Source organism: Macaca thibetana, chromosome 12 (assembly GCF_024542745.1).
Source record: "Macaca thibetana thibetana isolate TM-01 chromosome 12, ASM2454274v1, whole genome shotgun sequence".
NCBI classification, from domain to species: domain Eukaryota; kingdom Metazoa; phylum Chordata; class Mammalia; order Primates; family Cercopithecidae; genus Macaca; species Macaca thibetana.
Window position 1 is genome coordinate 38,290,429 of NC_065589.1, and position 23,791 is coordinate 38,314,219.

Sequence of the window (23,791 nt, forward strand, 5' to 3'; positions counted from 1 at the left end):
TAGGAAGAAAACGGGGTGGTTTGATCTGGGGGTGCTAACAGCGCCTCAGCTCACAAGGCCGGTTAGAGAGGCTGTATCTGTGTTGCGTTCAAGTCTGGGAGGAAGAAAGGGAGGGTTCCAGATTGTTAACCAGCGGCAGCTGGCAGCTTTATTGTTTTTTAATTAAATAACCCCCAGCCACAGGAGCACACACCAATCCCCCACCTCCTCCTCCTCACGAAACCTCATTAAGCAAGAGGACTACAATTAAGCCCGGAATCCACAGTTGACACTCCCACCATCCGTCTATTGCTTCTGCACAGGCTGTGGGCAAGAAAAGCAGCTCTCTCCTTGTTTCATGGGCAGAGGGTGATAACAGGGAGAGGCCATCTTTATTTGTCACTTAATGGGCAACCTGGCCCTTGCTTCAGGGCAACCAGATGCATCTTTTGTCCTTAACCACCTCCACGTGGATGGCTGCCCATCAAATAAAGCAAGACATCTGCCTGGAAGGGCCAATTTACCTCAAACAGGTGAGGACTTTGATTCGGAGAGCAAGGGAATTTTCCTGATGTTCGTTTGCCATGCATTTGGGCCCAATATGTCAGAAGTATTTTCACATGATTGGTGGTAGATAGCCGTCAGCATGCTTAACTGATTCTGCCTCCTCATTGCTAGGCTGGTTTCTGTTTTGCCCCTTGCTCTGTTCTGCCTTCCTCACTTGGGCTGTCTTATCCTGTACTTTACCCCTTGCCTGTGTTCTTTCCTTCATCTTCTTGGTCTGCCATTCTCCTATTTCTGAACTCTCTTGCTTTCATTTTTTTTTCTTTAGACCTCCCCTGTGGTCATCTTGCTCCCAATTTCTATTTCAATAACTGCAGAGCCTATTAGTATAGGAGTGGTGGCTCCTCTCATTGATATTAGGAAACCAGTTTCTTAAGATAGGAAGAGACTCCTTTAGAAATTCTCCTTTACAGGGTGAGGCATGGGGGAGGAAATGAACACGGAAAGGCAGAGCTGTTTTCTATTGTATAAAGCCAAACTCCTCTCCCCACTCCCAGCTTGGGCAAAGCTCTGGTAATACTATTTCCAGCAAAGCCCCCAAACCCAGTGAAAATGAATTTATCATTTACATCATTTCTCTTTGTAGCTCTGACAATTCATATTACCCCAGAACCTGACATCTCCACTTTCCTCCAATTGATAAATAATCTCTTTTTGATTTCTGTAACTGAGAAACATCATAAGCCCACATACAAAGGAAGATTCATTGGTCTTTTATTTCACATGTGAGCTCCTTGAAAAATTGCGTCTGCGTTGCCATTTGGGCATTAATTCCTGACACACCACTTATCATATTTTGATTGTTTCCAAGAGAACATCATATTTTAACTCTTTGGGAATGATTTAACTGATCAAATACACGGCATCTGGTTGTTATGGTAACTAAAGTTCTAAAAATAATATAAAGAAAAGACCACCTTTAATTGAAATCACAAGAAGTTGTTATGGTAACTGGAATTTTTTAAAGTAACTAGGTTAAACTACATTTCATTTTATCTAGCACTGCACAAACAAATTCTGATTAAAATATCAGGTTTAATTTAATCAGTTAATTAATGTCACTAAATGTCATTTATCTTATAACTCTCATTTACATTCACTGCTGAATTATCCAACTTGCTAATTTATAACCATTCTGCCTTAAATTTAACATTCTAGAACCTGGGGCAAAGTGTGTAGTGACAGTGTGAAGCTAGGCTTGGATGTCGACCTAAGTTCTGACTCTGCCTTTTGTCAGCCTTCTGAACCTCTATTTATTTATCTGTAAAGTGGGAATGATATAACCAGCTCTACTTTTGCCACATAGTTGTATGGATCAAATAAAATTATGTACCTAAACATGTTTTGGTATCCTAAAACCTACTGTAAAGTAACACATTATTGTTATACCACTGTAGAGGCAGAAAAATTCCACCTCCATTCTCTTAGGTTCCCAGCTGGGTTTAAGAGGTAAATTGACATAACATAGATTAATAGAAGAAAAGCATAATACAAATTATACATGCACGGGAGTCCTCAGAAGGAAATGAAGACCTGAAGAAGTAGTTAGAGTCAGTTACTTATACAGTGATTGGGGCAAAGAAGCAGCTAAACTATGCAAGAAAGCATAAAAGATAAGTGTTATTCTAACAAGGTCTGTACAGTATTCTCTTGGTTTTGATTTCTCATCCTGGGGAAAATGTTATATCTTTCTAGTATGGGGAGGGCATTTTTCACGCAAGAATTTCATCTTGCATATGAAGGTCAAAGTGACCTTTTTGTACCTGCGTTTTTCAAGTGCCTTTAACTTAAATAGTCAACATGCCAGAATAACACAATTTAACCCCTTCGCCACATTCTTTTGTCCACACATTTCTTGTATGTTGAATTTCAAAAAGAAGCCATATGAAAATAAACTACAAATGTTTATGCTTACAACACTGACCACAGAATTGTGAATCTAGTGACTAAATTCATCAAGAAGTTAAAATCTAAGAAATGAAATTATTCTTATACATTAAAACTCTTCAGAAAAATTGGAGGTGTCTTGAAGATAAGAATGGTAGTCAACCCTTCTTTGATAAACTCCCTTTAGTATCTTGCACATGGAAGGTCCTTGAATGTGTCTTTAATGAATTTATATTAACATACAATGTTTTAGTAGTGTGTTGCACATGCATGAGGACCTGTGCTGAGATAATAAACTCTTACAACATTCAAAATATTCCTGTCTTGAAAAGGGATGCTGACATGTAAATAAATAACTCTCAATCAAACTTCACATTTTTCGTGATAGAAGAAGGCATCAGCCCTACAGGAAGGTGGTGGTGTGGGTGGATTTAAGAAAGAGCTGATGAGAAGGTAAACCCTGAAGAGTGTGACCAGGATTGGGAGGGTTTGGGAATAACAAGTATAGAGTGCACCCTTGACATAAGTAACTCCATCTTAGAAAAAGACTCCCATCTTACATTTCATAGGGCACTTTACCAACAGGGATAAGATGTTTTGCCTGATTTATAAAGACTGCATTCAACCAGATAAGGATATAAGCAAGCACACCCTTCCACTATCAGTTCTCACCAGAGGACTCTGTGGCCATAAACAGAGCAGGACTTCAGGAGTTCAATATGGCTGTCTTAACTGACACCATCTTCCTGTCACTCGTGGTGAACCCAGCTTCTCCTGCTGAAGACTCTGTCCACATCAAAGACTCTTCCTTGCAAGACTGAAGGACCTCTTGGCTCAAACCAGGAGATGCTTTTTGTTTTTGTCACTCCTCCTGGACTAGTTTGTTAACCCCTTTTTCCTATCCCCTTTCTCTTGATGTTAAATGTTACTTTTTTTGTTGTGGGATGTTTAATCTATAGCATTTATATATTGATTAAGTATACTATTATATAGGGTTTGCAATATTGACTGCATTGCGGAGTGACTTGAGCCTGTGTGTCCAAGGCTCTGATCACTGAGTGAACGGAAAGTACTAAGGAGAACTGCCTCCTTGGGAACCATGTAGTCCATGGCTTTTGTGATTAAATAGCATCAGTGGAAGTCTGCCACTGTGGAAAGACACAGACACAAATGTGTGTGGACCTCGTTATCTCTGACCTTGCACCACTCATGAGACTGAAATTCCATGAAATTCCATTCAGTGGGAGCAGCGTGCATACAGGCTCACAGAAAGCTATCTTTGGTGATACCCATGAGAGACAGCCCTGGGCCACTTTGCCAACTAGCACTAGAAAAACTGGAGTTTAGCATTATGGACCTAAAAAAAAAAGCATTGGTTCCAAGAGGAAAACTGCAAAATTGAATTTAACAAATGTTTAAACATCTACAAAATGTAACATTGGACCAACTTCATTAATTGTCATGTTTACTACTCCTAAATATTTCATTACACTTAAAACAATTTGAAGGTTAAATTTTTCTCACTTTGTAAGAATTTCCAACTATGCAAAGTAATTGCCAAGAAATCATAGCCAATCTCAAATTAAATTGGTGATCTGTAGCCAAATTATTTCAAAAGCAAAATCACACTTTTTCTATCCAAAAAGTAGATGCACATTAATACATTTGCTTTGGTGTAGGGTGGAACCTCCAGAAGTAAGACTTCCAAGAGCCTATATAAGTTTTAATAGTACAGGAAAGTGTGTGTGTGTGTGTGTGTGTGTGTGTGTGTGTGTGTTAAAAAGTAAGCCTGGGACTTGAGAGGAAATGACATAGCAAAACAATGATCAAGACATGGGTATGTACATCAGAACAATGACAGTGCAAGTTGAATGAGAAGAAACAAAGCTGTATTATAGAAAGATTGGTGAACTGAGAGGAAGACCTGAGTTCTATTCCTGGCTCCATTTTCAAATGAGTGGCTGAATAAATTGCTTGACTTCCCTGAAGCTCAGTTTCACATACTTCAGTGCGGTAGGCAGCTATAATCAGCGCCAGCATTTCTCAAATGATCTTGCAATTTCCTCACTCTCTGGAAGCTGGAAGCAAAGCTGAGATTAGGTGGTAGCTTTCTCTGGTTTGCTTTCCTCCAACCTTTCCAATAGCTTTATAACTACCCAATCTCTTGCATTAAGCCCCTTTCTACTTGAAATGCCTGGCTCTGATTTCTGTTTGTCTGACCTAGCCCTCATTGATACACTATTATTGCTTTTATAGTTCTCATTATTCCAAGAATTATTCCCCATTGGTTTTAGGAACAGGATTTCGTCTTATACACCAAATATCCCTTAAACCAAGTATGGTGACTTGTGAAGAGATGGCAATACACCTTTGTGCTACTTCCTCCTTCTTTGTCTAGGGCAGAATTCAATTGAAAATCAATCTGGCTGAGCCAGAAAGGCGTTTTCATTCTCAGTATAGGGTTCCAATCAGCTACTATCAGTCACTAGGAGATGACATTAAATATGAAATCTATTTGTCATTCCTGACCCAGCAGAAGAAAAAGTTTGTTGAAAGAATGTATTAATGCATTAATGTAAAACAACCATTAACTTAGCTCTTTGCTCTTTTAAACACAGAACACTCATCTCTTAGCTTACTGCTGATAGCTGTGGTTGCTGTTTAGAAGTAAGAAAAAGTAAAAAATAAAGGCATAGAGAATTATGCAGAAAGTTACTTATTTTTCCTCAAATACAGGAAAGTAGAGAAGAATTGATGAGATGAGCAATATGAAAGTAAGTAGAGTGGTATTTATAATAATGGTGTGATTTTATAATATCTTACAAAACATATCTCCAGTCCAATCTACATTTACATCCCTCCGTTAGTTCATGTCCCAAATATAGAAATGCACTACACAACGAAGAAAAGATTTTCCTTTTCCTTTTCTTAAAAACTAGAAATAGGATGTCGATAGGTGATACTTCAGTTAATGGCTTATAAATGAGGCCTATTAATGCAATGGCTTTTAAAATTTTTGTTTTTAATCATAGAATCTTTAAATCAGAAAAGTTCTCAAGGCGTCTGAGGCTCTAGCCCTCTGCCTTAACCTAAACGTTCTCAGACTAATGATCATCATTTCTTCCCCTCAGTGACTTGCTTCAAAGTAGTTAATTTCACTTTTATCTTTTAAAAACCCCCAACTTTGGTCACTGTTTTTCAGTAATTAACAAGTACGTTTTTAACTGGCTTAGTCATGTTCCCTCTCTCAATTGGATTTTTCTTTTCACTGGTTTTTAAAGGATAGCTACCCAATCTTGAGTTGAACTTTCCTTGTCAAGCCATCATTTCACCTACACCATTTTTATAGTTAGGCCTCAAGTATCTGGACAAAGATAGTTTATTTTTATGCCATTTAAAAAATTACTTCTGTTAAAAAAATGTTCAAATCTCTGATGCTGTGTATTCCAGGTGACAGTAACATCACAGGCTTATGTATTAATATTACCTACTTGTACATGAATACTCGTAGAATGACTATGTTGTTAAAAGTCACTATTAGGTGATTTTCATTTTTGGCCATTATTGTAATTACTGGTATTAGAATTTCCCTCCCAATGAAAATAACTAGAAAGCAAGACACTTTTCCAGCCATTTTTAGACAATAGGCAATAGAGTACTATGATCCATAGTAGAAGGCCAAAAACAAGTGGAGCCCTAGACTCACAGTGACTTTTTTTTTTTTTTTTTTTTTGTTAGATGGAGTCACTCTGTCACCCAGGCTGTAGTGCAGTGACACGATCTTGGCTCACTAAAACCTCCACCTCCCGGATGCAAGCAATTCTCCTGCCTCAGCCTCCCCAGTAGCTGGGATTACAGGTGCATGCCACCATGCCCAGTTAATTTTGTAATGTTTAGTAGAAACGGAGTTTCACCACACTGGCCAGGCTGGTCTCCAACTCCTGGCCTCAGGTGATCAGCCTGCCATGGCCTCCCAAAGTGCTGGGATTACAGGGGTGAGCCACTGCACCTCACACTGGCTTTCTATCTGAGGGCATTTTCTGGCATTAAAAAGATATCTCTAGTCCAACTACATTTATATTTCTCCATTAGTACATGTCCCAAACATATAAATGTACTACACAATGGGTAGTGCATTTATATTTTTTGAATGACAGAAGAATTTAAATGTTAAATGCTATAATAAAAATTAAGTATCTTTGCCTAGATATTTAAGGCCTAACTCTAAAAATGTTTGTTGAAAAAAATTAATTAATGCATGAATGTAAAACAATCATCAATTTAACTCTTTGCTCTTTTAAACACAGAACACTCATCCCTTAGCTTTCTGCTTTCCTTTCCCAGGGAAGGAAAACCCAAGCGGAATACAGTGGTCTTACTAAGTTTAAAAGATGGAGTTTGGAATTTGGGCAGGATGAGGTAGCTGGGATTTGTCTTATAAGAAAAAGTACTGGAGAAGAGAAAGATATGAAGAGAAACAACTCCAATAATGAATTCCAACTCCACTATTGTCTTATTCTCTAAGCCTCTTTGTTCTATATTTTCAGTGATTGTTCTAAGACCTATAATATGTATCCTTGACTTATTCTTGATATAGGGCAAAGCAGTATATAAAAAGCATAATATATAATGACCAAAAAGGGTTGTTCTCAGGAAGCAAGGTTGTTGTAACGTTTGAAAATCTATTAATGCAATTCTCCATTAACATAATAAAGGGGGGAACACATAAGAATCTCTCAACAGAAGCAGAAAAAAACCCATTTTGACAAAATTTAATACCTCTTCTTGATAAAATCTCTCAGCAAGTTGGGAATAGAGAGAACTTTTTCAATATGGCAAAGGGCATCTATTTAAAAAATAAAGGAGCAAATATCACTCCTAGTGATAAAAAATGTTTTTCCCTTATATGAAGAGGAAGGCAGGATTGTCTATCACCACTTATATTTAAGGTTGTACTGCAAGAGCTAGCCAATACAATAAGAGGAGAAAACTAAGTAAAAGCCATACAGAATTGAAAAGCAGTCTGATACATACAGATTTGAAAAAGATGTTTTGATTTGCAGACCAATGTATGTAGAAAATTCTAAAGTAGGTTAAAAAAGAAACTGGAACTAATAAGTCAAATTTATCAAGGTCACAGTATACAATATTAAAAATCAAACATATTTCTATATACTATCAATAAACAACTGAAAAAATAATTTAAAATGTACCATTAGACATATCAAAGGACATGAAATATTTAGACATAAATTTAACAAGTTATATGTAAAATCTGTACACTGAAAACCAAACACTGCTAAGAGAAATTAAAGAAGACATAAACAGATGAGGAAGTATATCAAAGATCAAATAAGAATTTTCCTCTAAATTGATCTTTACATCTAATGCAACCCCTATAAAAACCCCAGCTGGGTTTTATGTAGAATTGACAAGCTAATTCTAAAATTTAAAAGATCTAGAATACCCAAGACAATTTTGCAAAAGAAGAGCACATTTGGATGACTTATACGCTCTGATTTCAAGGCTTATTATAAACCTAAAGTAATCAAGACATGGTAATATTTTTGTGAGAATTAACATATAAATCATTAAAACAGAATGAAGAGTACAGATGCAGACCCACACATGATTTCCAACAAACATGCCCAAGTAATTCAATGAAAAAAGTTGTCATTTTAACCAATGATTGAATATTGGAAACAGGATGTTGATAAAGGAAACAAATTTTGACCTCTTCCTTGCTTGTACTTTGACCCTTTAGAGTTAATCTAAATGGATCATGTTTTTAAGAATAAAAGCTAAAAATTATGCCCTTAGAAAAAATATAGGCAAAAGATTTGTGACCTTAGAATCAGCAAAGATTCCTTAGACACAAAAAGCACTAATTATAAAAGAAAAATATTAATAAATTGGTCTTAATATTAACATTTTTTCTCTTTATAATAAAGCATTCTCAAAATAGAAGGATAAGCCACAGACTGATTGCTGATATTCATAATACGTATATCTAACAAAGGATTTGTAACCAGAATATATAAAGAACACATATAATTCAATCATTAGAAGACAATGCAATAAAAACTGGGCAAAAGATTTGAACCTATATTATATAAAAGAAGACATGTGAATGGAAAATAAGCACATGAAAAAAATCTATTTCATTAGTCATCGGAGAAATGTAAATTAAAAGTATAATATGATGCTACTACACACTCATTAAAGCAACTAAAATGGAAAAGACTGACATACTAAGTGTTAACAAGAATGTTGATATGGTTTGGCTGTATCCCCATCCAAATCTCATCTTAAATTATAGCTGCCATAATCCCCACATGTCGTGGGAGGGACCTGGTGGGAGGTGATTGAATCATGGGGGCAGGTTTTTCCCATGCTGTTCTTGTAATAGTGAAGAAGTCTCACAAGATCTGATGGTTTTATAAAGAGCAATTCCCCTGCACACGCTATCTTTCCTGCCACCATTTAAGACGACCTTTTGCTCCTCCTTCACCATCCACCATGATTGTGAGGTCTTCCCAGCCATGTGGAACTGTGAGTCAATTAAACTTCTTTCCTTTATAAATTACCCAGTCTCAGGTATGTCTTTATTAGCAGCATGAGAATGAACTAATACAGATGTGGAGCAACTGAACTCATAAAATCCTGGTGAGAATGTAGAATGATGTGCAGTCACTTTGGAAAACATCTTGGCAGTTTCTATACATTTACCATACAACCCAGAAATTCAGCTTCTAAGATTGGACCTGAGAAAATTGTTTTTAAATATCCATACAAAGACTTGTAAACATGTGTTCATAGCAGCTTTAAAAAACTAATTTTCAAAAAAATTATGAGTGTGAGACATAAATCTTGGAGAGTGATGGAAATGCTTTGTCTTGATTATATTGGGTTACTAAGTGTGCATATTTATTTGTTAAAATGCATCAAAAAGTACATCTAACATGGGTTATATGTATGTACATTTTGTTGTATGTAAATTAGATCTCACTAAAGTTGAAATATCTAAAAAATAAAATATCCTTATCCTGTTACTCTCTCAAACTCACTCCTTTTCTGTTTTGATTTGTATATGAAGTCAATTATTTTGTATATAGCTAATATATCTGTGCTATGAAAAATCTTATATATATTATATATACATTATACATAGGTATACATTAATAGGGACATACCTTTCTGGGAGAACTTTAAATCATTATTTACATTACTGCTGTATTTTCTTGTATTTTTCTGAAAGGAAAATTCTATATTGATCTTACCATATACCATTGAATACCCTTTACCAAAATTAATAAGGATAATTTAGGAGATGTCTGACCAGTCAGTGAGCAAAGTCTTCTCCTTTCCTTAAAGGCATGAGTCCTCAGCAGCCATTTTTTAAAATCACACGACACCACCCTCCTGACCATCACTAATCAGTTCTGACTTAGAATTGTTTCAATTTGTCACGGCCAAAAGGACAGGATCACAGAATAGAACCATGACCACTAAGGAATCCGACCCCTATAAGTTGGGGAATTCCCTTAAAGGAGATATATGACTTCTTTGACTTTTGATATATGACTTATCTAGAATTGTATGTGTATCTAGGAAGAAACACCCACATTTTCTGCTGTTTTACCCTTTGATTGCTCAGGGCACACATAATTTTGTCAACACACATAACTCTAAAGAAACTCCTCTAGGCAGTCATAAACACTTTCCAACAAGAAGTAACCCAAAGACACACCAAGAGCAATATGTAGGTGCAGGAAGTCAATGGACCACTCCCTTCAAACCATGATCTCCCTCAGATGTGCATTTCTTCTGTACTTTTGTTATGATTCCTTCTTCACTCTTTTCTTCAACCAGTGAATGAATCAAATAATTTTACCGTCATACTTGATATATAGTAGTATGAAGAAAAGGAATAAAAAAGATACAAAGAACAGTGATAGTTCCTAATCCAAGGGGAAAAGAGAAAAGGGAAAATGATGGATGAAATTATTAAGTCTTTGAACACTCTAGCAGCAAGGGCACAGAAACGGAAGCTATAGTTCTTAATGCTATTGGTGCAACTTATGACCTTCCTTCTTCATTATCTACTCCATCATCGTCTCACCTTTACTCAAAACCTTATCTTGCCTAGTTTCTTTGCTTGGTGTAGTTCTGAGTTCTAAGAGAGCCTATTTGTAGGTTATACCAGTTTTCCATTAACCTTTACCCTTGGCCATAATGATATAAGACACCCCTGAAATTCCTTGAATTCTATCCACATTGTACAATAGAAATTATTTCTTGAGAGTCAGCACCAACAATTTTAACTAACAGTGTATATCCCCCAGTCAAAGTAGGTTTTTAATTACCAAAGTACTATTGTGTTCACTGTAGAAAAAAATCCAGTGTAGAAATGCATAAAAATAAATCCTTACAGATGTAAATAAAAAGCAAATAAAAGAATGCAGCAAAATTTATTTTCTTATCCCTTCCCTTTCTTCCTCCCAGAAGTAGCCATTATTAACAGTTTAATGTGATTTCTTGAAGATTCTTTTTAACACATATACATGTATAAATTTTGTGCCCCTCAATGTATGATGCCATGTCGAAGGCTCAGGGTTGGTTGCTATTGCTGCCTTTGGTATATGTTTACAAGTACTAAAATGGCCAAAGAGTAAACAGTGGGAAGTAAATATGCACAAGCAAAACACTTGGTTAATTTGGTTAATCAACTCTATCATAAGTAGCCTGGCCTTGGCCACTCAGCATGCTGTAAGCTCCCAGCAGGGAAGGAGTGAGCTAGCAATAGGGGAAATTAACTGATCATCACATCCCATTGAGCCTGATTGATGCTGTTGTCTACATCTGAGGGATCTGATTGGAGGGAATGGGGTGAGGAGGAGTTGCAGGTGGTTTAGGACAGCAGCAGTTTTGGTTTTAGTTTATGGAGATTCAGCAAGGAGGATGCAAGGAATGTCAAAAACATTAAACAGATGTGGGGGAAGGGTTTCAGTCTATTTGGCCCAGATTCAGAGTCTGGCACTTGGCACTGGCTCTCAGTTGGTTCATTCTTATCGGTGGCTAGGTGACCCTGGAGATAGCAGGTACAAAGTAACATCAGTGTAATGCAATCTATAGATTTTTCACTACAGAGATTTAGATTTTAGTTCTTATTAAAGATTGTAAAATAGGTTTCTGAATAGATCTAGATTCATGGAAAAGTTTTGAATATGAGAGTTCCCATATACCTCTCACCCACTCACCCCTATGAGCATCTTACGTTAGTATGGTACATTTGTGATGATTAATATTGATATGTTATTAACTTGAGCCCATAGGTTATTTATTCAGATTTCTTCCATTTTTACCTAATGTTCTTTTATGGTTCCAGGATCCCAAGCAAGGCACTACATTAAAGTTTGTCATCATATCTCCCTAGGCTCCTGGTGACTATGACAGTTTCTCAGACTTCCCTTATTTTTGTTGACCTTGACAATTTTAAGGAGTACTGATGAGCTATTTTATAAATGTCCCTCACATAGAATTATCTGATGTTTTTGTCGTGATCACATTGGGGTTTGGGTTTTAGGGAGGAAGACCACAGAGATAAGGTGCCATTCTCATCGCATCATATCAAGGACACATTCTATCAGCATAACTTATCACCGCTGACGTTAACCTTAATGACCTTACTAAGACTGCGTTTGTCAGGTTCTTTCACTGTAAAGTTCCTCTCTTCCCCTCCCTGTCCATAATGTACACTTTGTGGGAAAGTCACTATGCACAATCCACCCTTAAGAAATGGGATTTATACTCACCTACTTGAAGGCAGAATATGTGCAGAAATTATTTGGAATGCTGTTTGGGAGATTTCTCTCTTTTCTTGTTGATTATAAACAATGCTACTTTATTTATTTTGTTCCTCTGAAATTGTTCTGGCTGTGGCCACTGAAAGTTCTTTCAATTAGCCCTTCTGTTTCTCTGACATACCACTGTTATTGTGGCGTTTTTTTTTTTTTTTCCACTTCTTTAATTTCTGTCACTACAAGATACTCCAGACCCATCTTGTATATTTCTTTCCTCAGGCTTGCAATAGTCATTTCTCCCAGGAGACCTGGTTCCTTTTATTGAAGAATGGAATTATAAACTAAATCTGGGTGAGGTATGGTTGTTGCTACTGGGGTGTCTTTCTTTCTACTCCCTCTCAACTAACAGAGGAAGGAAATAGATGTGTGCATACTAGCTCATATATAGACAAATATATAGACAAATATCTATAAATGTTTCTCTCTTTGTCTCTCATGTCAGCATGAGTTCACACTGATGTCTCCAACTCTTATCGATTTCCACATGGCTCATTCTAGCCTTCTGCCCTTGCTCATCTGGAAACCTCCACACTTCTATGTGGAACAACTTTATCAATTAGAGTATAGTGGTTTTGCGCACTTTCATTTGACCTTACAGACCCCACTCATTTCCAGAGTTACTTGGGTCAGTATCTTTCCCCCTACCCTCTTCCATGATGTTTGACACATTGGTAATGCTGTTATATGCTTTTGAGATGCAGCTATTTTGTCATTCCATCCTAGGATGCCCCATCTGCCTAATGATTTGTGTTGTTGTTGTTAAATCCACATACATTAAGGTTCACTCTTTTTGTGATAAAGTTCCATGGGTATTGACAAATGCATCATGCAATGGAACCACCCTTACAGTATTGTTACCGGCAGCGAGTCTGTATGGGTCTGCAGCGACCTCAATTCTCGCCTCCTCAGAAAAAAGAATTCAACTGAGGGGACACAAGGCAGACAGAGAGACCAAGGCAAGCTTTAGAGCAGGAGTGAACATTTATTAAAAAGCTTTCTAACAGAAATGAAAGGAAGTACACTTGGAAGAGGGCCAAGCAGGTGACTTGCAAGATGGAGTGCCCTGTTTAACCTTTGACTTGGGGTTTGATCCGTTGGCATGCCTCTGGGGTCTTGCATCTCTTCTTCCCTGGTTCTTCCCTTGGGGTGGGCTGTCCACATGCACAGTGGTCTGCTAGCATTTGGGAGGGGAGGCTGTGCAGTGTGTTTACTGGACTTGTACACGTGCTCCCTTGAGGCATTCTTCCCTTACCAGCTGAATCTTCCTAGAAGGTCATATACCAGTTAAACTCTGCCAGTCTGCCTCTTAATGTGCATGCTTGAGCCCACTCACCCAGCTCCTGAGATCTTATTAAGAAACTGCTGATCACCAGTTTCAGGTTTCCTCTATTGGGAGACTGCCTTGCCCTGGCGCCAGCTATGACCAATTATTATTTTAGAGAGACAGTTAATAACCACCTGACCATCAGCTGACAGTCACCTGACACTCCTGGTTGGGGGTAGGGAGGAGGAGCCCTCTCCTACCCTGCTTATGCCTGACTAGCTACCTACTGTAACAGTATCATTCAGAATAGTTTTACCATCCTAAAAAATCTCCTGTGCTTTACCTATCCAGCCCTTCCCCACTGGCTCCCTGCAACACTGGCAACCACTGATCTGCTTACCATATCTATAGTTTTACCTTTTCCAAAATGTCATGTAAATTGAATCATGTAATACATAGCCTTTTTCAGGTTGGCTTCTTTCATTTAGAACTTGCATTTAAAATTCATCCATATTTTGCATGACTTGCTAGCTCATTCCTTTTCATTACTCAATAATATTTAGTTGTATGGGTGTTCCACAGTTTGTTTATCAGCTGACCTATTGAAGGACATCTTGGTTATTCTGGTTTTTGGCAATTATGAATAAAGCTCTCATAAACATTTGCATGCAGGTTTTTATGTGGACATATGTTTTCAAATCAGTTAGTAAATATCTAGGAGCACAATTGCTGTTTGGTATGGTAATACTCTGTTCAGCTTTGTAAGAAACAGCCAAACTGTCTTCCCAAAGTGGCTGTAAATTTTGCATTTCCACCAGCAATGGATGAGAGTTCTTGTTGCTCTGCATCCTCACCAGCAGTTGGAACTGTTAGTTTTTTTGGATTTTAGTCATTTAGCAATAGGTATGCACTGGTGTTGCTTTCTTGTTTTAATTTGCATTTCCCTAATGATAAATGATGTCGAGCATCTTTTTCATATGCTTATTGGCCATCTGTATACTTCTGTAGTGAAGTATCTGTTTCAGATCTTTTGCCCATTTGTTAAGTAGGTTGTTTGCTTTCTTAATGTTGAGTTTTAAGAGGTTTTCATGTATTTTAGATACAAGTCCTTTATCAGACATATGTTTTACAAAATATTTTTCTCCCAGTCTGTAGCTTTTTTTTGTTTCATTCTGTTCACACTGATTTCACAGAGCAGAATTTTAAAATTTTCAAAAAATCCAAAATGAAGAAGAAAGGAGAAGACTATCACTGTAGCTCTAGGGGTAGAATTGGAATCCAAGACTTTTTCTTCGGAAGAAGGAACATAAGAGGCATGGGTAGATTTTATTATACACTGAAGTCACCATCGCTCTCAGCGTCAACCTAAACTTTCCTCTTGAAATGACATTCTTCTCATAGTCACCTCTGTCGTAGGGCATTTGTGATATGTACTATTCTCATCATTGTTAATTTGTTTTTTTTTAATTGTAGTGTTAATTTTCTCCTTGATTCAATAAATGAGAACAGGAACTATATTGTATTGATGCATGATCTTTTTATTTTTTAGTAGGTGTTATATTAGTATTGAAAATAAAGGTATATTTTATAATTATGCGTATCAACTGATTTATATTTTTATTAACCTGTCAAAAAGAGAAAGAGGTATGTTAAAATGTCCCATTGATATTGCACTTCTGTCCATTTCTAATTTATAGCAGATTTCACTTTTTTATTTTGATATAATGTTGTCTGATGAATAAAATTTCATGACAGTTTTATATTCATTGTAAAATATCCTTTCTGACAGGACATCTTTACCTCATTTAATATTTCTACTTTAATTTCTATTATATTTGTTGTTAGTATTGGAATTCTTTCATATCGTATTTGCCTGATATGTTTGCCACATTTTAATTTTTTAATGTAATTTTTAATGTATTTTTTATTTAGTAATTTTGTGGGTCTTTGGAAAATGTCACATAGATGGATTTCCCTTCTCTTATACAATCTAAAGATATTCTCTTTTAAAGAAGGGGATTCCCCCAATTGCATTTATAGACTTCATGAACATATTTGATCATATTTCACCACCGTTTAAAAAATTTCTCCTTATGTTTCCTTCCCCTTCCTTCCTTCCTTCCTTCCTTCCTTCCTTCCTTCCTTCCTTCCTTCCTTCCTTCCTAATGCCTTTTATATGACTATATGATTTTTACTTTTACTTTTACTTTCTCTTTTTTTTTTTTTTGAGACAGAGTCTCGCTCTGTAGCCCAGGCTGGAGTGCAGTGGCACAATCTCGGCTCACTGCAACCTTTGCCTCCCGGGTTCACGCCATTCTTCTGCCTCAGCCTCCCAAGTAGCTGGGACTACAGGTGCCCGCCACCACGCCTGGCTAATTTTTTGTATTTTTAGTAGAGACGGGGTTTCACCGTGTTAGCCAGGATGGTCTCGATCTCCTGACCTCGTGATCCGCCCGCCTCGGCCTCCCAAAGTGCTGGGATTACAAGCGTGAGCCACCGCACCCAGCCTATTTTAAATCTATTAATTGTTACTTTAATTTAGAAATCTACTTCAACCCAGGGATGGCCAGTGTGTGATGTCATTCTCTCCTTTTCCAGTGAAGACAGTATAAATGAATCAGAGCAGTTTCCCATTGAGCCTGATATGACCCCAGCAAAGCCCTAAGGCAGTCATTGCCAATTAAGAAGGGCTGAAACACAAGCTGAAATCTACTTGCCATTCTTACTTTTTTCTATTTATTGAGTTAAGCCGGTTGATCCCAAATGTTGCTGCACATTGGAAATGGCAGAGGAGCTTTCTGGCACCCCATACCGATTAAATGAAACCATGGGAGGGTGAAAGCCAGGCATCAGTGGTTCATAAAGATCCCCAGCTGATTCCAATGCACAACAACATTTGACAACTATTGAGTTTAAGAACAATTTTAGGTTGTGCTTAAACTCAGTAGTTTAAGACTTATCCTACCACCTCTCTGTCATCATTCATGTAATCAAAACGTTAAGTGAACTTTTTTGCTCTCCCTCTCCCTTTTCTTCTTTCACTTCTATCTTCCCACCCGCACTTCTTTTTTCCTTCCAACCATTATATATATTCTAATTTAAAAATGAGTTTTGAAATTGGCATCCACTTTTAGAATAACATTTACAAAAATTAATTTGGATATCTCTCAATTCTAAACGGTTCAATGTTTGCAGCCAGATGGTTTATACAATTATCTTCATATTTCGAAACTTTGAAAATTTTGTTCTTTCTCTCAGGCATTTCAATTACGGCTTCAAATAATTTTTTTTCACATGAATGATACATTGCATATTTGTGAGTACTTTCTTCTGTTGCCTTCACACACAAAATTTGACTAGGTACAAATTTCTTACATGATAATTGTTTCTTTTTTCTTTTCTTTTTTTTTTTTTTAATGGGGTTTCGCTCTGTTGCCCAGGCTGGAGTGCAATGGCACAATCTCAGCTCACTGCAACCTCTGCCCCACCGGGTTCAAGTGATTCTCCTGACTCAGTCTCCCAAGTAGCTAGGATTATAGGCATGCACCACCATGCATGGCTAATTTTGTATTTTTAGTAGAGACGGGGTTTCTCCATGTTGGTCAGGCTGGTCTCGAACTCCCGACCTCAGGTGATCCGCCTGCCTTGGCCTCCCAAAATGCTGGGGTTACAGGCAGGCATGAGCCACAGCGCCTGGCCATTGTTTATTTTTAAAATTCTATAGACATAAGTCCACTGTCTTCTGGTATGTCGAGTTGCAGAAAAGGTATTTGAGGTCAGTCTTACCTGTATTTCTTTTAATCTATTCATTTGTTTTGACAAGGGGCTCATTAAATCCCCTTCATTCTTCTAAGTTTTCAAGTTTGGCCAGGATGTACTTTCATTTGGGTCTTTCAAAAATCATTTTGCTTCGATGTAGTGGGTGCTTTCAATCAGTAAATACAGATCTTTTTTTCAGCTCAGAAATGTTTTTCTCATCTTCACTTTGGTTTCTCTTCTATTTATACTGATCTGAGAACACCAGTGATCTGTTTGCTCTCCATTACATATCTTCCATATCTATCCTCTGTTTGCCATTTAGATCTCTTTGATTTTGCTTCCGCAATCCAGGAACACTTTTCAAGTTTAACTTTCATATGACTGATTCAGAGTTTCACAGCGTCTTTCAGATTTTTTCTAACACTCATGTAAATTACATTTTTCCATAGCATTTTATACCCAAAGCTTTGTTATTTTTGTTTGTTTGTTTGTTTCTTTGTTCCATTTTTAGGGCACCCTGTTCTTGTTTCATGTATACAAATCTTTTATATTTTGAAAGATACTCATTACAGTTTACTTTTTAATATTTTCTTTTCCCTGCACATTGCCTTTTTCATCCAGTTTCCTTTTCTCTCTTGTTTTCTCCTCCCCCATCCCCCACCATACTACCTGCTTTTCTTGGATTTATGGAAAACTTTGATTGTTTGCTTATATTAAAGAGCAGAGGGCTAAACGGCTGCCTGAAACTCTGCATACCTAGATGCAGACTGTCCTCTGTGAATCACTGCAGAGTCCTTACTATTCCCATTGTCAATACAGTGATCGCTTAGTATAAGCAGGGATTGGTCCAAAACTCCTGTGGAACCAAAATCCACGGATGCTCAAATCCTTTGTATAAAATGGAGGGTAGTATTTGCATATAACCTGTGCACACCCTCCTGTTTACTTTAACTCATCTTTAGATTACTTATAATACCTAATACAATTGAAATGCTATGCAAATATTTGTTATATTTTATTGGGTTTTTTATGTGCACCTTTTTTTTCCTGAATATTTGCAATCTGCAGTTCATTGAATCTGTGGATGAGGAGCCACAGAAAAGGAGAGCCAACTATATGGTGGGGGCTTTCAGCACCACGGAATGATCATGTCCCCCAGAGAAGACTCATCCATCTCTTTCATGGGAAATAAAGTTCCCTTCTGGGAGCCAATGGAAGAAGAAACTAGTGCTCAGCAGTCAGTATGCAAACAGGTACTTAATCTTCCTATTTTTGGTACAAAACCTGAGAGGTCTCCATTGTTGTCTTCAAGCTGAGAGTTTCTATTTTACCCTGTCTATAATATAAACCTCCAGGCTTCTGCTAGGGAGAAGAGACAGCATCCAGTGGCAGTCTAAGGGAGAGGGAAGGCACAGAGATCTAGTTTCTTCCTAATTTTCTCAATCCTCCTAAGTTTTTGTCCTGCCCTCTTTCATCCTGGCTTCCAGAAGGACTAGTGCTGCTAATTTCTGAGTCTCTGGAGGGGGACTGTGGTGTAAACTGGGTTGGTTCTCAGCTTTCCCTACCTATAGTTGAGGATTCCACTCGCTTTCTCAGATCTGTTAAGTCTGTTTCCATATGTCTGTCTATTTTACAGCATCAAAATTTTGCCACTATTTTCTTTGCTTCCATTTTCTGTACCCATGTGGACTGCTATATGAAAACAAGACCAAACAAAAATCTCTCTATTATAGTGTTATAAGGGTTTGGGGAGGGAACAAAATTAGATGTGTTTGTTCAAAGCTCCATCTTTACCTGGAAGTCCCATTTAGATCTTTTTAGATCTTTGGGGCTCCTTGTTAATTTCACTAATCTGAATTTTAATTTCACCTTTAATCTGAGTTATCTTTCTCCTTAAGCTCCTGATTTCTAGTGGCCTGTCTTTTGGCATTCTTTCAAGGATTCCCAATGGTTTCTTGATAGTCTTCTTAATCGCGTCATAGATCATTTTCAGAGATGAACCCCCTTGAGTCAAATATTTCCATTTCTTTCTGCTATAATATGTTTTCACCAGTCTCATTCATGCTTCTAGTATCTTTATTTATGCTAGAACATGGATAAATATATCCAGACTTCATGTTTATCAAGACAGGGTGAGTGAATTACTCTCTTTGCCTAGCTGTTTGATGGTTGAACTCCCTTCTCAGATCTTGAGCTGGAGGGAAGGTTGACACAAACATCTTCTAGTCTAATTTTCTATCTCTATCAGAGTTTTTAGGGTGTCACTGCTCTATCAGGGTGTCATTTCCTCCATCACCTACTGCCTGGTTATTTGGTACCCAAGTCGGCTTACTGCTTGAAAAACAAGAGATTGTGTTGCTGCAATGATCGTTATCTGCCTATTTTCTCCCATAGACTTTACCTATGAGGATTTTAAGACCTTCCTCTCCCAGCTCATCTATGCTGCTGCCTCTCCTCCCTCCTACAGTCCACTCTATCTCACAAATGCAGTTGTTTATAGGGGTTTTCATTCTCAACATGGATGTAGAAGGATAAGGTGGAAAGGAAGGGCAAGGCCAACAGGCCTCTGCTCATTTCATAGAATGACATCATATAGTAAGGGTGGAAAAAAAAAACTACTTAGCTTTTCTAATTGGACCATAAAAAACATCTTTCTTTATTAAAAAATCATCTCTATGAAACCTGAGTAGATGTTTCTCATCCAGATCTATTTGCTTAAAATTTACATCAAATTTTTTCTAGATTCTGGCATGCGTTTTCTTGCCCATCTTAGTTTTGGAGCAGAAATCTGAGCTTTTATTTTTTCTGTGACTTCATGAAACACTTGCTCTACTTCCCAACTCAGCATATAGGCTTAGTTCAAAAGCTCATCCCCTCCTGGTCACAAGATGATGACACCTTTCAGGGTATGTCTTCTTACAATCAATCCAAAGGTAGGAAAGGCAGCTTCTCCCTTACTGTGTCTTTTTATCAGACGGGAAAATCTTAACCAGGAGCTTCCCAGCATCCTTCTTTTGGGGTTCCATTGGCCATGATTAAGCCATATGACCAGGGGAGTCTGCAAGAGTCATTATCTAGCATTTTCAGTTTGTGTGCACGTGATGGTGGAAGGAGTTATTTGTAGTAAGGGTAAAGGTAACAAGGAATGGCTGTTACATAAGCAACAAACAGTCCTTGCTATCAGCCTATGAAAATCATTGCATTCTACATAAGTATCTTGTAGTTCCTGACTAGAACAAATCAAAGTCATCTTTACGTGAGAAAGATCTGTGTCATTTCCATACCTGGTATAGCCCTCCCCCTTCGTGAGCAAGATCAACATAGACCTTGTCAATCATACAATAAATCCATTTTGTTTCCAGTTTTATTCAGGTTTCTAAGAAGCTCTGAGACAAATTTATGATCCATCACTGGTAAGTAAGCATTATTTCTCATGGTCTACATTTTCTAAACTTCCAGTTTCATTGAACTTCCCCACCTTAATTTCCCCTAAACTCTTCTCATGTAATCTTATTTTATTTCATTTTGACCCACTGTATATATTTTCAAGAGTATTCTTACATCTTAAGTCCTTTTGGAACAAGGCCAAGTCTAAATAATAATTAATTAACTACTGATGTTTTTATATCCTGGTATTAAATTATACTCGAGAATTGGGACTATGTTTTGCTGATCTTTATATATCCTATGTTTCCTTGTCTATAGTAGCACCCAATAAATGTTCATGGAATTGAATTGATTCATCCCCAGGGCTACTCGAGTCCACCAATCCTCTAAATGTGGTCTTCCTTTTATTTTCTAGGGGATTTTAGGATTACAGGCATCAACCAGTTGATCTTGTATGCACAGACAGATAACTGGAAACCAGTCCTTTCCATCCATGTGGTTCAATGTGTGAATTCTTGGACCAGCCTGAGATTGTTATATCAAACAAATGCTTACAAGTATTGATCTGCTTTGACTGAATAGCAGCTCAGCCAAGCCAGCACACAGCTGCCAGAGTCACACTGGGCCACAACAGCTGGAGACAGACATAGGAAACTAGAAATCATTCAGTTGCAGCCCCTCCAAACCATGTTTGACATGCTATTTATCTTCTCCCACTGAAACTCTCTCTTTCCAAATAAATGAGGGTGGGTGATAGCTTGGGGGTTGTTTACCTTCTACTGAACAAACAAGTCTGAATTAGGAATTAGAATCAGTGAGTCTAAAATGATGAACACGCTTACCCTAGCATTACTTAGAAAACGGGAAAAATAAATTAGATTACTACTTGGAAGGACTCATTGGTTTGGAGAGCAGCAGGGACTTAATTGCAGGTCTAAGGCAGCACAGCCTCCGTTTTTCTTCAACGCAGTCTACAGCTTTCCTCAGAGCAACAGGCAGAGAGTGGATTCCTTAGAGAGTACTGTGATTTGCAGCAAGCCAGCAGAGACAGGCAGCAGGACAGGACCTGCAATTTGCTCTCTAATGACATGGTGATGTCACATTTTCATGGGCCCTGGGATTACTACCTAGCACCTTGTTTCAAACATTTGCTGTCTTGGAGAGCTCCAGGGCACATCTTTCTGTTCCATGGATGTGTCAGAAGCAGCATCGTGACAGAACTGGTGAAGTGAATGAAAGTGTTTTCGTTTCTCAGGCAGAGTTAACAGGAAGCTTTACTCCATCAACAGCTGTCCTTGATACGGTATCTTTTTGTAGAATAACATATAACAACATAATGCAGTTTGCTTGAAATTCTAATTAAAATGAGGTACTTGTCTCCTGCTTCAGCCAAATGAAATTATGGAACAAGACTTACAAGCAGCAGGGACTCATTTCAACAGTGCAACTAGCCTGCAAAATCAGAGTCCCCAAGCAATAAACAAAGTCAGCTTTCAGAATTATGGGACTTAGAGGGTCTACTGTATCCACTAAAAGCGTGTGTGTGTGTGTGTGTGTGTGTGTGTATGATTGTGTGCACAGAGCAGAAAGCTAAGGCCTCTAAATAACATTCACATAACAGTCGTAGAACATATGTTAATATTGATGTGCAATATAATACAGTAGAAGCTTCCTATGATGCCAGCCTCCCGTGACAGGGCTCAGGCTGACCTTTTAGGTAAAACCACCTTATAATTAGGTCCATTTGTTACTTGAGATGACTGCTCTGGCTGAGACCCAAGGTCCCCTGGTTGCACATTGCCTCATCCATACAATAATGATGTATTAATAAGGAATGGCATTCTTTGCTGCTACATAGTCCTCTGTGGGACTTCATTTGTTTAAAACCAAACTCTGTAAGAAACCAAAAGGCAGAAAGAAAGAGTGCACGAATCCATGTCAGCTCATACCAGAAGAGTTTGTTATAGACATGGCAAAAATATCTTGCAATATAGTTTACCAAAAGTAATATGCACTGATATTATATTTATATATAAATATATTTTTAAATATATTTATATTTATTTATATGTTTATATTAAATATAATGTATATTTAATATCATCTAGCATTATCTATTATATTAAATATAATATGCACTTATCATATTATAAACATATTCTATTTAATATATCATATTAAATATAACATCAGTGCATTATATTAATATATCATATTATAAAATATTAATATCAATATATCATATTATTAAATATTAATATTAATATATCATATTATTAAATATTAATATAAAATATATTAATATATCATATTAAATATAATGTCAGTGCATATTATATTTAATATCAGAGCACCTTCTAAATGCCAAACACTGTATAGCTTACCCATTGCTTCTCAAAGAATTCCCTGACATACCATTATCATTCCCACTTAACATATGCAGGAGCACATTTTAAAGGGTTAGGTAACCTGCTCGAGGTCATGCAGATAATAAGTGGCAGATTCAGGGTTGGAATTCAGGCAGCCTATTCCAGATCCTAAGCTCGTAAATACTAATTCCAGTAGCCAGCATGTGTGTAACCCTTACTTTGTATGGGGCCCTAGGTGTTTTGTATTTGTGAAACTCATTTAATCTCCACGTTGATTTTCTTACGTAGATACTGTAATTAACCTTATTTTTATTGGTGCAATTAATGAAGTATACAGAGGTCATGTTACATGCTGAAGGTCATGGACTTGCAAAACGGCAAGGAGGAGTGGGCCAGGGACTATATTTTAGCTACGATGCTATTCTCCTCTCCATGCCATCCTCTGCCCGAAGGTCTGCTTGAGCAGCGTTTTGTTGGTTTTGAATTTCAGTGCTGTTTTTGTATCTTTCTTATTAAAACCACGAAAAGCCCTTTTTTTTAATAAAAGGGGCTACTCACAAGTATCCCTTTGTATTTGTCTCTGCTTCTCTTTTGGGGACGTCAGCTGGCAGCTGAGAAAACAAATTTTAATTCTTTCATTGAGATAGGCTTAGGGCAATGGGGATATTACTGGTCATAGAGATTTGGAAACCATTCCTCTTTTATAAGTCCCAGGTGGT

At 37.4% G+C, this 23,791-nt stretch overlaps 1 long non-coding RNA gene across 1 annotated transcript; it reads left to right on the plus strand.

Moving 5' to 3' along the window:
- Positions 1 to 335: 335 nt before the first annotated feature.
- Positions 336 to 22,492, plus strand: LOC126932220 (uncharacterized). Its single transcript, XR_007718140.1, has 4 exons — positions 336 to 512; positions 18,385 to 18,569; positions 20,679 to 20,729; positions 21,119 to 22,492. It is a non-coding gene; the product is annotated as an uncharacterized LOC126932220 (long non-coding RNA).
- Positions 22,493 to 23,791: the final 1,299 nt, after the last annotated feature.